General features: G+C 35.7%; 1 pseudogene; it reads left to right on the top strand.

Annotated features, from left to right (window-relative positions):
- Positions 1 to 15,913: 15,913 nt before the first annotated feature.
- LOC105749353 lies at positions 15,914 to 16,765 on the top strand (annotated as a pseudogene).
- Positions 16,766 to 17,323: the final 558 nt, after the last annotated feature.

Genomic DNA, 17,323 nt, shown 5'->3' with positions numbered 1-17,323 from the left:
AATGCCCTCATATCATGGAAAAAAAATTGAGTACTGCTGCCAGTGTGAACTAGGAGAAAAATTCCACACCACAGTTTTGTTTCTTCAATGAAGAGCCTTCTTTTGTGAGGTGGTAGAAGTGACACTCTAGTGTTAGACTTCTTTAGTTTCAGGTATACACTGAGATATTTTCTTATTCTCACTCACAAAACCAGCGTTCTTGTAGCCCCCAGGACACTGAGGTTGTTGTTATCCCACTTGCTCAGAGGATATTTTGTTTAAAAAAGCAAAATGCTACCACAGCAATGCTATACTAATGATTTAAGTTCAATCCTAGACTCACTTAGTGCTTAGAAGAGAAAAGTATAAATGATATCTGCTTATCATCTTGATCTGCAGTTAGTCACAGATATATTAGAAAATTTGCATCTAGCATTAAGATTTGATTCATTGCTATTGTACTCTTTGGAGTAAATAAATGATCTCCAAAGGGGCAAATCAGACTTTTGACTCCTATCTGGAGCACAATGGGTGTATATCTATATCTACATATTTATATCTATACATATACATACATACAGTAGAAAATGTATATATGTATATACATATGTATGCATGAAAAGACTTCATATATATGTATATCTCTATATATACCTGTATGTACACACATACACACACACACGATATTAGAGACTCCTATGGAATTTACATGCAAATTTTGAGTGAACTCCACCTTGCCATAAAGCATCGCAATACTGTAATATAAAATAAAATTTATCTATGATTTTAAAAAAGAGCAAAATGAAACAGAAATCCTGGAAGGAGCAGCCAACTGTTCATGTGTGGAGGACTTCAGTCATTTGTACAGACTCAGATTCCTTTGGCAGAAGCCCTTCTTTTCAGATCTTGCCTTGGCTTGCTGCTACCTGTTTGCTCTCTGACTCTTTGTTTTTGTGATCGGAGGGGTGGAGAGCAGGAAGGGGATACCTGATGCTATTTCTCTCTCCTTCCCTTTTTTCCATTCTCTTCTTCATGGCTCAGTAGTGTAGCCCTAGTCTCCCAATTTTCTCTGCAAGGGCCAGTAACATTCCAAATTTCCCACACCATCAAGGGGCAAGATAAGTGCAAAAAAAAAAATCTTACAAATTCTAATCTTTTCTTCTGAGTGAAGCCAGTATTTCCTTGAAAGCTGTTCCTAGACTAGTTCAACCAATCTAGGTCACCAGCCCCACCCATTAGCATGCATATTCCTTGGAGGCAGACATTTTATTTTCACTGGTTGCTCAGATGGGAGAAAGTGGAAGATAAATACCCAGTACTTAGCTGAGAAAATTGTATTAATTAACTTCAATCAATCTATTTTCTTGACAATAAAAACAATAGCTTTCATTGCAAGTGGTTAAGGGAAGATGGGTGCCTGCCTTCATCTTGGTGTGCTTGTAAGCCACTATTGTTGACATTGTTAAGACCAGCATTTCCCCTCCATGATCATTTGTTAATTTGCTTGTGTGTAGTTAATACTACTCAAATTTCTTGGGTAGATGAATTAGTAATCTGGCAAAACCAGGAAAACAACCATTCCTCAGAGTCTTGGTGATTACTTGTCAGACAGTAAATCCCAACATGGGCACCAGAGATTTCATGACAGCAAGACAGGAGGATTAACACTGATAAAACCAAAATGAGGGTAGGTCCCTGGAGAAATTCAAGCCCATTCAATTAAGGAGGTTTTAGTGACTTTTGGCACTGAAGAGATTGATTTCTGGACTTTTTAGAATTTTTTAATTCATACTATGGTACATTATGTTTTCCCTCTACAAAATCTACTTTTATGAAGGTCTTTCTTCTTAGTGTCAGGAAGAGAAAAATAAGGAAGTCTGTCTACTACCTTCCTGTTCTGATCTAACCTCCTACCTAGCCCTCTTCCAATTCAAAAGGTAGTCAGCCCTTTATTTGATTTCAGAGCTAAAAAGTACTATTATTGATTTAAAAAGTGTACTTTATTTAAACATAGTTCATTAAGTTTTGTAAGGTTTTTGTATACATTTAAGCATCATAACAGTGCTATGAAATTGGTATTATAAATATTATTCTCATTTTACAGATATGCAAATTAATTTTCATATTCAAAACATATTTCATAGTTAAAAATGATTTGCCCATGATTACATGTCAAGTAAAGTATAAGGGAGAATTTAAAACTATTTCTCTCAAAATTTATTACTCTTTCCACTCAACCACTCTGGCCAGAGAATAATTCTCCTTTGGAGTACTGTTTTGGCAATCTAATTCAAAATGGTACCTGCAAACATCTAAATATAAAGGATAGATGCAAAGCTATCTGGATTTCAAGGAGGGAGCAATGAAACAATCAACAAGCACCTACTATGCATCAGGGACTGTGATAGGTAATTTAATTTTCAAATGGATTTGTGATCTTATTCATTTTTCTTTCCTAAATTCTTTCCTACACTGTGGATTACAACTCAGCCATGCCTGTTTATCCTGTGTGATGCTTATCTATGTCCTCCATAAATTTACTACAGAAGTCCACCAACAGACTGAAGCTTTCCTTAATTTCTCCTGACATTGCAAGGGTGCCAGTGGAACACACTGTTCCACTGTGGGTTTAACTTTCTGTTTAAAGGAGAGTAGAAAAGGAGGAGGAGGTAGTAAAATTTGGAACACAACGTTTGCAAAGGTGAATGTTGAAAACTAATTTTGCATGTATTTGGAAAAAAATTAGAAAAACTATTATTATTTTTTGAAGATGTTGATTAAACTGTTTCATTTTTTTTTTTTTGGTGTGGTATTATTTGATACTCATCATGTCCACCATTAATTCTTTTTTCTCAAAAAGAAATGCTTCTTGCATTTCTTCTATGTTTAGCTTCTCTTTTTCCTTCTTGAACCATGTTTTTCCACTGATTCCTATTATCATCATTTTTTCCCCAACTTTATGATAAGATCACAAAGTGTACATTGATTTAATTTAGAGTCTGATTGAGGTTTTCATAAAATTTCTCTTCTTTTTTTGATCCCTTGTAATCAATGATACTTTTTTTTTGGTAGATACAATTCTACAATATAAGATGACCAAATACTACATGAAATAATTTTTCTTATTGCCTTTGGGTGTACAATAAAATCAACTCTGCTATCTCCTTTCCAAGCAGTGTGTGTAAACCATTTTCAATTTATCTGTAAATTTCTTCTTTTGTTTTATGCTCTTTTATTTATGCAAAGAATGTCAGGCTTGATATAATTCAGCTCCTCCAGCAGAAATTCTACTCAATGATTAGTTACTAAACAAAGATCTTATTTTTAAAAATATAAATGTTCAGATAAAAATTTAATAAAAAACAATCTAATGTATGTTCCCAACTTTAATTGCAAGAGGTATTAGACACTTTATATTCCTTTTAAGAAGAAGAAAAAATAAATTCTCTAAATGATGTACCTATCAATTACTTATTTTTTGTTCCTGTGGGTCTGTGTCCCTAGAGAGAGAGAAAAAATTACTCTGCCCTTTCCCAATTTCATATTCTCTTGAAGATGGGAAAGTTCTGAGACATGACTGAAATATTTTAGCAAGCTTCTTAATGTGATCACTCCATTAATCAATATTTTTTCATAATGTAACTTCTGCTAAATTGATAGCTACCTGCCTGACAGTTTTCCAAAGAGAAAATTTAATTAAAATCATAATTCTAATTTAACTGGAACCAATATTGATTAAATATTCAAGGCATAATTTTGTTCAGAAGTAACTGAAACCAACTTATTTGCTTCTTTCCCCCATACTTCATCTTAGTATTTTCTGCTTCCTTTACCACAACTAGGCAATTGTGAATGTAGAAATCAAAAGAGTCTGCATGGGATTGAGAACTATTTTGCATTTTTCTTTTTTCATGGATCACCATGACCAAAAAGTTCATCACAAAATGGACAACCTGTTAGGATTCTTACAAGGTGCCAAGTCAGTGGAATTGATGAGATAAAGATTCTCTAATTTATATGTACTTAGTACTTACTATAATTCCACAAGATTCACACCTTTAAGAGAGCAGATATGAGGAGGAGCTCTCAGGGCCAAAGAACAGAAGCCCACTAGAAACTCTGAGCCTCAACCAGGATCCACTTGGGGAGATTCAGAACCCAGAGAAGGCAGCTTAAGCTCTTGGAACCAAGACTACAGAAGGCTTCAAAGAAAAACTAGCCAAGCCCCAAGTGAAGGAGATAAGATTTTGAAGGAGACAATAAAGGATTTGGACTTTAATACCTGGCTGCATTTGGGGTGATTACTCTGAATTGAAACGAAAGCTGCTCCCAGAAGCCCCCCAAGAAAACTGCTCCCAAAGAACATTATATTTTAGAGAAGAAGAGTACAACAACCTACTGGTGATGAATCTCTCCATACTTAGATTTGCTCATTACTAAATCAGATTTCATCGTTTACCAAGCTTTACCAGTCTCCTTTTGAGACTTGTGCTCCTATATGAAAACCTTCAAGAAACTTGTATCACTTCCATCTCATGATGAAGCATCAGATTAAGATTTTTTGGGAGATACCAGAGATACAAAAAGAGAAATGCAACAATACCAGTCTTCTTGGATCTTATATTCTGTCAAGGGAAATAACATGTATACATATAAGGATATACAAGGCAAATTCCTGGGAAAGCACAAGAAAGTTATAGGTAAAGGTCTTTTGGAAGTGGTAGCATAGTACTTTTTTTTTTAAACTAGGAGTTTTATAAGACAAAGATAAAGGAGTAGATTGATATGTGGAACATTTTGTACCAAGTGATGGAGATTGTAGATGTAATGTTGCATGTAAATAACAGCAAAGAAACCTTTTGGATGGACCATAGAGTATACAAAAAGAAGTATTATCTAATAAGATTGGAAAAATAGATTAAATTCAGGTTATTAAAAAGCTTGAATAACCAAGGAAAGTACTTTGTATTTGATCCTAGAATAAATAAGGATTTATTGAAAAAGAGAATAACAAGGTCTCCTTTGAATTTTAATAATAAATGACATCTACAATCTGCCAATCATTGTACTAAGTGCTGTGGGTACAAATATACAAATTATACATTCCCTGCCTCAAGGAGATCCTGGTCTGTATAGAGTAAATATAGAAAGGAGAATTGACCAGGAAAGGAAATTCTGATTTGAGGAGTAACAATGATGATGAGTAGAGCCATAGGGCAGTTGATCGTCATTCTTTCTGGTAGTAATGACAGTGTTAATTTGATTGCTCTTCTCAAAGCAAGAATTAGGATAAGGAGTTTTTCTTTAAGTAGCAGGGTGGATGGCAAGACATCCTGCCTCATAGGTTTTTATTTCTTAGTGGATCACTGACTGGGATATGAAAGATGGTTGGCTATACACAGCAAGTTAATAGTATCAATGAAACAAGAACATAGAGGATGCAATGGGAAGGGGAGAGTCCTTGGGCAAAAATAGTGTGTTAAAGCCAAATCCTAAACACAAGCACAGTGTGTGGAGAAAAAAAAGTAATTTAGTAATACACTTGTTTCACAATGTACTAAATCACTTTTGTTCTGTTTTCTTTACTTCTTCAGTAATCTGAGCAAATTCCTTTTTCTCTTCCTATCAGTCTTTCTCACTAATTTTTGTGTCTCTTTTCTACTTTATTTCCTGCTTCCTCTCTATCCTTTTCCTATTTCTTTTTTCCATTTACCTCAACTCTTCCATGTCACTATAAGTTATTGTTATTTTTATTCAGTAATTTCATTCATATCCTACTCTTTGTGACCCCATTTGGTGTTTTCTTGGCAAAGACACTTTGCCAAGTGTCTATGATCTTGTTTGATCCAATGAAGTTTGTCATTTTTTGTCATTTTCTTCTGTAGCTCATTTTGCAGAAGAGGAAACTGAGGCAAACAGGGTTAAGTGAGTAGCCCAGAGTCACATAGCTAATACGTGTCTGAGGCAGGATTTGAACTCAGGGAGAGATCTTTTTGACTTTAGGCAAAGGATTCTATCCACTGAGTCATCTCAAGGAGATCCTGGTCTGTATAGAGTAAATATAGAAAGGAGAATTGACCAGGAAAGGAAATTCTGATTTGGGGAGTAACAATGATGATGAGTAGAGCCATAGGGCAGTTGATTGTCATTCTTTCTGGTAGTAATGACAGTGTTAATTTGATTGCTCTTCTCAAAGCAAGAATTAGGATAAGGAGTTTTTCTTTAAGTAGCAGGGTGGATGGCAAGACATCCTGCCTCATAGGTTTTTATTTCTTAGTGGATCACTGACTGGGATATGAAAGATGGTTGGCTATACACAGCAAGTTAATAGTATCAATGAAACAAGAACATAGAGGATGCAATGGGAAGGGGAGAGTCCTTGGGCAAAAATAGTGTGTTGGCTATACACAGCATTTCCCTCACTAGAAATTAATTAGCTTTTAATATAGAGTTGAACTACATTTTTTGTCCCCAACTTTAATAGCAAGATGGTTTAATACTTTTTATTCCTCAGCATAAAGGAAAAAACAGCCATCTGCAACCTCTATGTGTCTCTCAATTACTTATTTTTAGTTCTTGTGGGTCTGTGTCCCTGGAAAGGAAAAAAAAAGTTTACCCTGTCCTTGTCCACTTTCCTATGCTCTTGCTTAAGGATGTCTTAGGATGAATGAAGTACTATTGCTAGTTTCTTAATGTGATTAATTTCTTTATCAGTATACTTGCATAAGGTGGCTTCTCATAAACAAATAACTAGCTGTCTGATAATCTTCCAAAGAATAGATTTAATTAAAATTATGATATTTTACATAGAACCAATATTGATTGAATATCATATTACTCAAAGCATAAATAATTTTATTTAGAAGTAACAGAAGCCAATTATTTGCCCCTTTTCCCATTCTTCACTCCCCATCTTTCATTTTAAAATGATGTATAACTTTAAACTCCCAAACACAATATACTTTTTATATATAATTTGATATACAATAGTTTCCTCAATACAGTTACGCTGGGAAAGGCTCTTGTAACTATGAAACAAATAAAGACAACTAAATATTTCTAAGTGAAATCCTAACAGGTCTCATCATATTTTTCATTACTAAAAAAAAACTAGTGAGGCTCAAATTTTCCAGAGTTGGCTTAGACCCAAAAGGCAGGGAGTTCTTTCATTAAATGCTTCTTAATTCTTGCACACCACTCACAGCTGGGTAGAGTTCCTTTCTGTTGGTTTAAGATCAGCCTTGAATGCTTTGTTTTTGTAGGCAAAAGGACTAAAACCTAAGCATGGCCTAGGTGAGCATGTATTGCCTTTAAAGGCTTTCTGCTCTGGGCAAAGGAGTTGCTGCAATTTAAAGAAAACTAATCTCCTCAAAGGGTCCTGCTGGGCATTTCACAGACATTATTTTAACTGATTCAGTAGCATGATCATGATTTAAAATCAAAACATCACAGATGTAAACAGAAAATAGACAAATGAATAAGTAAAACTCTGGTCTTTTTTAGGTCAGAGATGGAAGAAAGTGTGGATGTCTATTCTCAGAGACCAAAATGTCACCACTATTTTAGAGTCAAGTTACAGTGTGACTGTGGCTGATACGACCATGGCTGATCTGACCAAGCTTAGAATGCTTTGCCACAGGTCAGGCACAAATAGTCCATGTGAACATTTGGGGTGGATTCTCTAAATCTGTGCATCTCACATTTCTTTTGAACTGCAATTCTGCCTTGCACTTTCTTTGATGTGGGCACACCATGCTGGGTGGTCCTTTGACAGTGTCTCCCATATCCCATATCAATTCCCAAGTAGGTCTTTAGAGAGAAGCAAGAAGAATGTGATGATTCCGCAAAGGTGGCCAAGAGAGAAAGGTCATACAGATAGGGTGTTAATTAAGATCTAACAGTATCATGGATACTAAGGGAATAGTGAGTGTTCAAAAAATATCCAGTGGTTGATGTCAAAAGTTGAAAAGAGGTCAAGTAAAAGGAAGATTGAGAAAAGATAATTTTATTCAATAGTTGAGAAATCGTTGATAACTTTGGGGAAGGAAGTTGCAGATGAATAATGAGGACATAAACAAGATTATAATGGATTGATGAATGAGTCAGAAGAGAAGAAATGCAGGGTGCTAGTGTAGAAAACCCTTTCAAAGAGTTTGGCTGGGGAGAAAAGGTACAGACTGATAGCTTGAAGGTATGTGAAATTACTTATGTATCATATCCATCTTATTCTTAACTAAACCCCTTCATATCCTAGCATGAAGATAACAAGATCAGAGAATTCCAGCATATCAGATAGCCTATTTATGAAGGATTCATGAAAAAAGACATAAATGAAAATTAATGTCAATGAGAAGGTACAGGGGATTTGCAGACCGTCTTTGTGAGAGGAGTACTCACATTAGTAAAAAAAAAAAATGCACCAAATTATCAGGCTTATTAATCAACTAAAAGCTCTATGAGAATCACTTTAATAATTGGTTGACTGTCATATTTAACTCATTCTTAATTCCACTAAAATAGGATATAAGTAAATTGAACAGGTCTGGTCTTGTGTTTCATTTGGGATTATTCTGAACAGTCCACGGGAAATACAATATATATAAAAATTGTATTAAATTTTTCCTTACTTAGCAAATTTATTCATTAATTTTCAAACCATGCCTAAAGAAATATCTGATTCCAAATGATTAAGATGTTTTTATATATAGTCTGGGCTAGGTGGAACTGATACAAATGCTGAAAATGGGGGCAGGAGATGTAAAATGATGCGGTGACCAAAACAAAAAGAGTTGACACTTTGAATATACTCCAATACACCTGGGGGGGATTTCCTCAAGAGGTAAATGGAGAAGGTATACTTGATACATGCAGATTATTTATTGTGTGTTCCACAACAACTAAAGACTTCTTGAAGGATGAATAGAATAGAGAGAATAGTTAAAGACCTCACAGACAGAAGATCCAATCAATAAGGTGATTTCCTTACCTGACAAGGGATCAATGAAAAGGTATTGTCTCTTTGTGACTTGTTGAAATATATGAAATTCAATCTTCACTTAAGAGGGCAGACAATCCATGGTCTTAAATTGAAGTAATGAAAGGTGGGGAGAGCCTGGCTACATATATTTAGTGGAAATTATCTATTTTGTTTCTTTTCTTGCATAAGGCAGGTTGTAGAATGACACTTTAGAGATTAATGGGGTATTTCCATTTAGACTGTTTTTTCCCATAATGCTTTGATTACACAAAGTCCTTCTGTTGCTGTCTCAAATCACCCAAAACTAAGGATAGATTGCTTTTATTTATGATTGTATTTCTTCTTAGGCATGTCAGATCTAAGAATTTTGTAGGTTTAAAGGATCATTGATTTAGGCCTGAAAGGAAAATAAGAAGATATTTAGTTCTACTTCCTCAGTTTATAGATTAATGATAAAATTTGAAAGGGATAAAAAGCTTACCTAAACTCACATGGACAGTTAGAGAGAGAGCTCAGATATAAATCCAGATCATCTGATTTCAAATCCTGCCTTAGATTTCCTTTGCAACTATGAGTGAATAAAATTATATCATAATAGCTCAAATTCACATCATATTTTTGCTATTCACAAAATAACCTCACCTGGGATACTGCAGGATGGGGTAGCTGAAAAGAGTAAGACAACTCAAGACATGTCCTGGAGGGCTGGGAGATCTGGACCTTATGTGTTGCTCAAGTAGGCAAGGATGAACTGAACATGGCATGTATGTTCAGTGGGATGCTTTCCAGACTGTGAATATTTATTAAGGCACACTTGAATCTTTTGTGTTTTAAGCACATCTTTTTTGGCTCAAGAAATAAATAGCTGCCCTTAAACTGAGATCAACTTTACACAGAGAGCCTTCTCTCCCCCCACCCCACCTTTGTGTGTGTGTGTGTGTGTGTCTGTCTGTCTGTCTGCCTTTCCCTCTCCCTTTCTCTCTTCCTCTTCCTCTCTGTCTCCTCTGCTAAGTCACTTTTGAGATCTCACTTTCTATGCACAAGTGTATTCTAGGACTCCCCTGGATCTTTTCCTCTTCTCTCTCCCTCCCCCCCTCCCTCTCTGTCTCTCTCTCTTTCTCTCTGTCTTTTTCTCTGTCTTTGTCTGTATCTCCCTCTGTTTTCCCCCATATATGTGTATATACTATTATATATGTCTGTATGTATAATATTATATATATATATGTGTATATATATATATATATATATATATATCATTAAGACACATGATACATACTCAGTCATTTGGTAAAATGTGAAAGAGCAAAGTCTTCAATCCATCCATGGAAGCAATACCAGCCAAGAAAATGATAAACCAAGACTTGTAGCCATTAACATTTATACTGATGCCAATTTGCTTCATTGGATCAAATGTATTGTGGCATTCTTTTAGTCCAACAGTATAGGCAAGAGTTTAATTAAGATAGAAAAGCATGAGATATCTTTTTCATACCTGTTTTTAAAGTAGGGAAACATAGATGACTTTAAAGTGCTGGTCAGTAATGGATACTGACTTAAGTCTTTCTATTTTTCTTTATAAAGGATTAATGTTTCCAAGCATTTATCTGTGATTTAAATATTGAGTCATACTTCCCACCTTCAACCTTCCCATTACTTTCTAAACAAACTCATTGGCATTTTACTCAGTTTTGCTTCCAAGTTACCCTACTTTCTCTGTTGAGTGAACTATTGTTTAAAAGAGACCTGGGATAACCTCACTTTGGCCTAGAAGTCTCTGGCATAATTATAAGTACTGAGAGATACATCCAACCAGAGGTAAACTTTGAGTATAAACTAAGTGCAAATAAACCATCTTATTAACTTAAACAGTTAATTTTTTTTCTTCCATAAATATGCATTTTAATAATCTAAAAAAATCCCAGGTAATCAATAGTTTATACTTTTTCATGTGTTACTGACTTATGCACATAATAAAACAATTTCCAATCTCACAGACATGAAACCTCCAAAACAAGATCTATATATGAAATTGACTCTCATTTTTTAAAATTAAAACACTTTGGATATAGCAGATAAAAGAAGGGCAAGAATCAATTTGTCACCAAGATCTTTGCTTCTTTCTTCAAAATGTTTCTTCAAGGGACAACTAGGTGGTACAGTGGATAGAACACTAAACCCTGGAGTCAGGAAGATAGAAATTCAAATCCAGCCTCAGATATTTGACACTTACTAGCTGTGTGACCATGGGAAAGTGATTTAACTCCAATTGTCTTGTCATTAATTATAATAATACTGTCTCTTTGAGTCGCTATTTTTTTACATTTAAACCACCATCCTCCTGATTCAACCCCATTGTCACTTCACACTTGGATTCCTGGGCTCTTTCTCCTTTCTTTAGTCCTCATTAGCTAAGTTATTCACAACTGATCCATCATACAATATTGCTGTACAGAATTCTCCTGGTTCTGTTCATTTCACTTTGCATCAGTTCAAATAGGTCTTTTCAGGTTTTTCTGAGAGCATTCTACTCATAATTTCTTTAACCATAATAATAGTATTCCACCACGATTATATACCAAAACTTGTTTAGCTATTCCTCAATGAATGCACGTCCCCTTAATTTTCAGTTCTTTATTACAATAAAAAGAAATGCTAGAAATATTTTTGTACAAGCAAGTCCTTTTCTTTTTGTTTTTTTATCTCTTTGAGATACAGGTACATATCTGATTATAATAGAATGCATTCTTAAAACAACTAGATATAGAGTAGTACAGTGTGTTCACATAGCATAAGTAAATATAAGGTAATTTGAGGAAGGAGAAAGAGCTCTAGTGACTAGGGTAAGAGGAGAGATTTTATGTAGGGAAGGTACCTATAAGAAGAGTTTTAAAAGAAGTTAAAGAATCCAAGAGTCAAGAGAGAAGAAGCAATACTTTCTGAGCATGGGAATGGATTCTGGTAAGTTATATAAGCAAGAGACAGAATGCGTGGTTCAGTAAACAGGAAGTAGATCATGCTGTCATGAAAGTAGATTATGTAATGGAAAATCATGTGTAGTAAGTCTGGAAATATGGGTTTTAAATGAGGGATTTAAAAATACCAGTCTATTTTATCCCAGAGACAATAGGGAGCTAGTGAAAGTGTGTTTTTTTAAACAGAGGAGGTATATTACAGTCAGACTAATATTTTAGGAAGATTATTTTGACAGTTGTGTTAATCAGCAGTGTCAAACTCAAATATAAATGGCTATTAAACTATACCTAAGGATTCATGTTGACCTCATATTGACTTAGAAAATCACAAATTTATACATTTTTTATTAATTTATTTTATTAAATATTTCCCAATTACATTTTAATTTGAATTGGACCCTATTTGGGAGTATTGTGAGATACAGGATGCCAGAGGGCTATTTGATGTCTCTTGTATAGATAATGGATAGGAAGGAAGAAAGAATAGAAACAGAAATAAGAATTAAGGAGTTATTATCTTATTCCCACTGAGAGATGATGAGAGCCTGAGCTAGGTAGGCCTAGGTCCATGGGACAGAATTTGAAAGAAATTGGGAAGAGAGAGAGAGAAAGAGAAAGAAAGAGAGAGGGGGAGAGAGACAGAGACAGAGACAGAGACACAGAGAGAGAATATGGCATTAAGTGTCTAATGGGAGGAAAACCTCCAGAAAAGCTGTAGACTGGAGATTGGGATGTGGAATAGAATGAACTGTAATTAGGATAGGGAATTTGAGCCACATCCTTAGGCATGAAAATTTTAGAAGTACTAACAACGCTTGATATAGCTACTGAGTTTAGTACCTTGTTAGCAAAAGTAATTAGTTAAAAAAAAAAAAACAACAACAAATGTATGCCCCATTTCCTCCACAACAAGAGCCCTTCCTTAGCCTGGATCTTCCATATTTCTTTCCATTTCCTCCTCAGCAACCTCCCTAGCAGTAATCTTAGTGGTGGTCTAGGATCTCTCCCCTCTACAAACCAAATCCACGTTCTAAAAAAATATTTATAGGTACATTTTATACTTTTTATCTTAGGCTTCTACTATGAAGCTTACCCCAAATGCAGGCACCAATAATTGCTTATTTGATGATTTCAGGGGATGAGGAGAAACAAGAGCTCATAATAGATGGCTTCATTTTTTCTTGATAGAGTAAGGGTCAATGGTCTTTGCTAAAGAGGAAAAGGGTTAGGCACGATACAGGGATCATGAACAGGGAAAAGAAGGTCACTGTAGGAAATATGATAGTCTAGGGAAAAATAAAAGGATTGATGTTGAATTGTGAAAGTCCAGTAACACATTTGCAATGAACCAGCCAACACAGTTATGGCCTTCTTCCAGAGGCATTCAGCAATGCTCAGATAGGAACAGAGAAAGTAAAAAATGCAGGCAGGTCTGGGGCCAGGCAAAATGGAAGCAGTGACAAATCAAGAGGACATGGGATCCAGGGTAGAGAACAGCATATAACTGAACATGCTAATTATAGAATTGTGATTGAGAAGACAGGAAAACAGGGTTAAAGCAAGGATAATGGTCTTGTAGAACAGGTATGGGTGTAGAATGTTATAGTGACAAAGAATAGGCAATTATACTTACTAGTTGTAACTAGTTCTGACTTATGCCTCAGTTTCCTCATATGTAAAATGAGTATGATAATATTTATATTACCTTACAAAGTTGAAGAAAGTAATTTATAAACGGCAAAGTGCTACTGACACTAAATAGCTAGAATTCACTCCCCCTTAACCTAAAATTAATAAATTCTTCTTTTATTAACTAATAATAGTAGTGATAGCTAACACATACATAGCATTTACTATGTGTCAAGTACTATGTTAAATGTTTTACAATTACTATCTTGTTTGATCCTCACAACAATCCTGGAAGGTAGGTACTATTATTATTTCCATTTTATAGATGAGGAAACTAAGGCAAAGAGTGATTAAGTGCCCAAGGGCACACAACTAGTAACACCTGAAACTAGACTTGAATTATGATCTTCCTGAGCTCCAGTTCTGGCACATTATCCATGGCATTACCTACCTGCCTTTTAAAGTAAAGCTCAAGGATTAAAGAGAGAGGGGAAAAGATCATATGTATAAAAATATTTATAGTTGCTCTTTCTGAGGTCTCTAAATGATGGAAAACTAAAGGAGTCCCCTTCAATTGGATTGGGAATGAGATTGTCTAAACAGATTGTGAGGGTGTTGCCCTTTATTCTGAAAGAGGCTAAGAAGAGTTAGAGTAAAGTTAACAGTGTATCTGACTGTGGCTGATTAGACCAATACAAGCTCCGAATGCTCTACCCATAGGTTGGGCACAAATAGTCCATGTGAACATTTGAGGTACATTTTCCAAATTTTTACATCTTGCATTTCTTCTGGGCTACTTCAATTCTGCTTTGCTCATAAAACACAGTATTTCCCATGTCACATGATCAATTCCAAAATTCTTAAGAGAGATTTTGAGAATATTGTTTTACTTTTTCTAACACCCTGTGAATGCTTTTCCTGTGTGAGTTTTCCATAAAATAGTCTTTTTGGCAAGCATATATTTGGCATTTGAACAATGTAGTCAGACCAACAGAATTGCACTCTCTACAGTAGAGTTTGAATGCTTGGAAGCCTGGTTCAAAAAAGGACCTCAATATCTGGTATCTTCTCCAGTCAGGTGATATTCAGAATCTTCCTGAGACAATTCAGATGGAAGTGATTCAGTTTTCTGGCATGATGCTGACACACTATTCAAGTGTTATGAGGTCAGCACAGTGGCTCTCTAGACCTTCAGTTTGGTAGTCAAATCTAATAACTCTCCTCTCCACACTTTCCTTCAAATCTTCCCAAATACTGAGCTAGCTCTGGTTATGCATGTGCCAACCTCCTTCTCAGTGTGTACATCTCTAGAAAGTATTCTGCCAAAAGAAGTGAACTTATCCACAGCATTCAGAACCTCTTCATTTGCTGTAACTGGTAATTTTACACGTGGATGGCTTGGTGCTGGTTGATCAGTACATGTGTTTTCTTTTTAATTATTAAGTCAAAATGAGCACAAACAGCAGATGATTCATACTTTTTGCATCTCAGTTTCAGAAGCTTCATTGAGTACACAATTATCTGCAAATAAAAAAATCAGGCATGGACACTCCTTCCACTTTAGTCTTGGCTTGTAGCCTTTTCAAGCTGAAACATCTACCATTAGTGCAGTGGCTAAGCTTGGTTCTGTGTTTGTGCTTATTAAAAGCATTTGACAACATGACTGAGGAAGCAGTCTTCTTGCACTCCATTGGTGACTGGGAAAGTGTGAGAACATTATCCATTATCCTGACCCCGGCTAAGCATTTCATCATGAAATTGATATACAATACTGACGGACTTTTCTAGTTGACCAAATTTTGACATAATTTTCCATAAGCCTCGGTTAGATCTACAAACGTTGTATGTAAAGTTCTTGGGCAGCAAAAACCAAACTGACTGTTCCTTAGCCCTTTCTGAAGCCAGATCTTCCAGATGAAGGATCGATCTAATAAGGAAAATTATGGCAAGGATCTTTCCAAAAATGACTTGAAAGACACCCTCCCTGTGACTGTCATAGGACAATCTATTCTCCTTACCTTTATAAAGATGGACAATGGAAACATCCTTGAATTCCTAGGGTAGGGGTCTTCAAACTATGGCCTGTGGGCCAGATGCGGCAGCTGAGAATGATGATTCCCCTCATCCAGGGCTATGAAGTTTCTTTATTTAAAGGCCCACAAAACAAAGTTTTTGTTTTTACTATAGTCCGGCCCTCCAATAGTCTGAAGGACAGTGAAGTGACCCCCTATTTAAAAAGTTTGAAGATCCCCCAAACATTTCAATTAGCTTTTGAATGAGCAAAGAATTCTCCCCCCTCCCCCCACACACTTATAAGTTTCAGCTGGAATAGAATCAGCAACAGGTTCTTTGCCCACACCAAGGAGCCTAATGGCATCCAAAAAGTTCTTTAGTTGGAACTCCAGATAGGGAGGAATTGACTTTAACCTGGGATAAATGGTCATCAATTGAGAACATTATAGAAGTTTCCAGCCCACCTCTTTTGAATCATGTCTTATCATTAATCATTATGGCTCCTTCAGCACTGAGTAGTTGACATGCACCATAGATCTTTGGCCCATAAATGGCCTTCAGGGCATTATAACAGTGCTTTGATTTCTCACTTCCAGACTATGCTGATCCCGGTGCATGCAGTGCCCAAAGGAGATATCACAAAAGAAAGTTTACAGTTGAAGCTAGGGCAAGTAGTCTACAAGTGTCCAAAGTGCTACAGTATCAAACCCGACAGAGACCCTCACTGCAGTGTTTGTAAGAAATGCCTTCTAAAGATGGATCACCACTATTCCTGGATTAATAAACACGTGGAAGAGAATGACCAGAAGTACTTCATACGATGAATATAGCACAGATTTCCCTGCATGCCGTCATTATGGTGGGATTTCAGTTTCTGTATTGCTTTGAAGAAGACTGGACAGAATGCACCTCATTTGTCCCACCCACCACAGTGATTCTCCTCATTCTGTTATGTTTTGAAGTCCTTCTTTTTCTCATTTTCACATCAGTAATATTTGGACTCAGGTATACTCCATCTGCACTGATAAAACAGGAATAGAAAAATTGAAAAAGGAAGAGAAAAGATGAGCTTAAAAAACAAAATGGATAAACATGAAAGCGGAATTTAACCTTCCATTCTCTATACCATGACTTACTTAGCCCATATGTTATAGCAGACCAGGGGAAAGCAGGCCTGTACCAGTATGTGGTCTGAAGAATCCTTAACCAGTAGATCCCTAAAATGCAAACCACATTATAGCACTATCATTCAATAAATTTTGCGTGAATATTTAAACCAAAAAAGTGCTTTGGATTATTACTATCAACATAAAATTAAATTTCATCTGCCTTCTTACTGAGCCAAGAATCCTGCATTTTTCTAAGTTTCACTCATACTTTACTTTTCATGGAATTGAATACGGTCTTATTAGAAATGAATAAATTATCTTGCTGATAAGCCCTATGCAGTTTCTGAATTTCCCTATCATTTTAGTCAAACAAGTCGATGTTTATGAGTGTTCTGATGAGCAGATGCAGCACAGTACATCAAATCTCTGAAAGCTGCCCTTCTCTTTTTCTGCTCCACTGTTGCCAGCTATGTGTTGGTACAACTTGCCTTCAAATTAGCCACAAACTGTTCCAGTTCTGAGAAATGCTCTAATTTGTTGACATTAATTCTTTTGGTAATCATCTTGTCTTGGGACCACAGCTTTTGATGAATGTGAATATAGCTGATCAACACAATGATAAATCACAATTCCAGAGGACCAAT

Source organism: Sarcophilus harrisii, chromosome 1, assembly GCF_902635505.1.
Source record: "Sarcophilus harrisii chromosome 1, mSarHar1.11, whole genome shotgun sequence".
Classification (NCBI taxonomy): Eukaryota; Metazoa; Chordata; class Mammalia; order Dasyuromorphia; family Dasyuridae; genus Sarcophilus; species Sarcophilus harrisii.
This window is presented reverse-complemented; position numbering and strand designations above follow the sequence as displayed.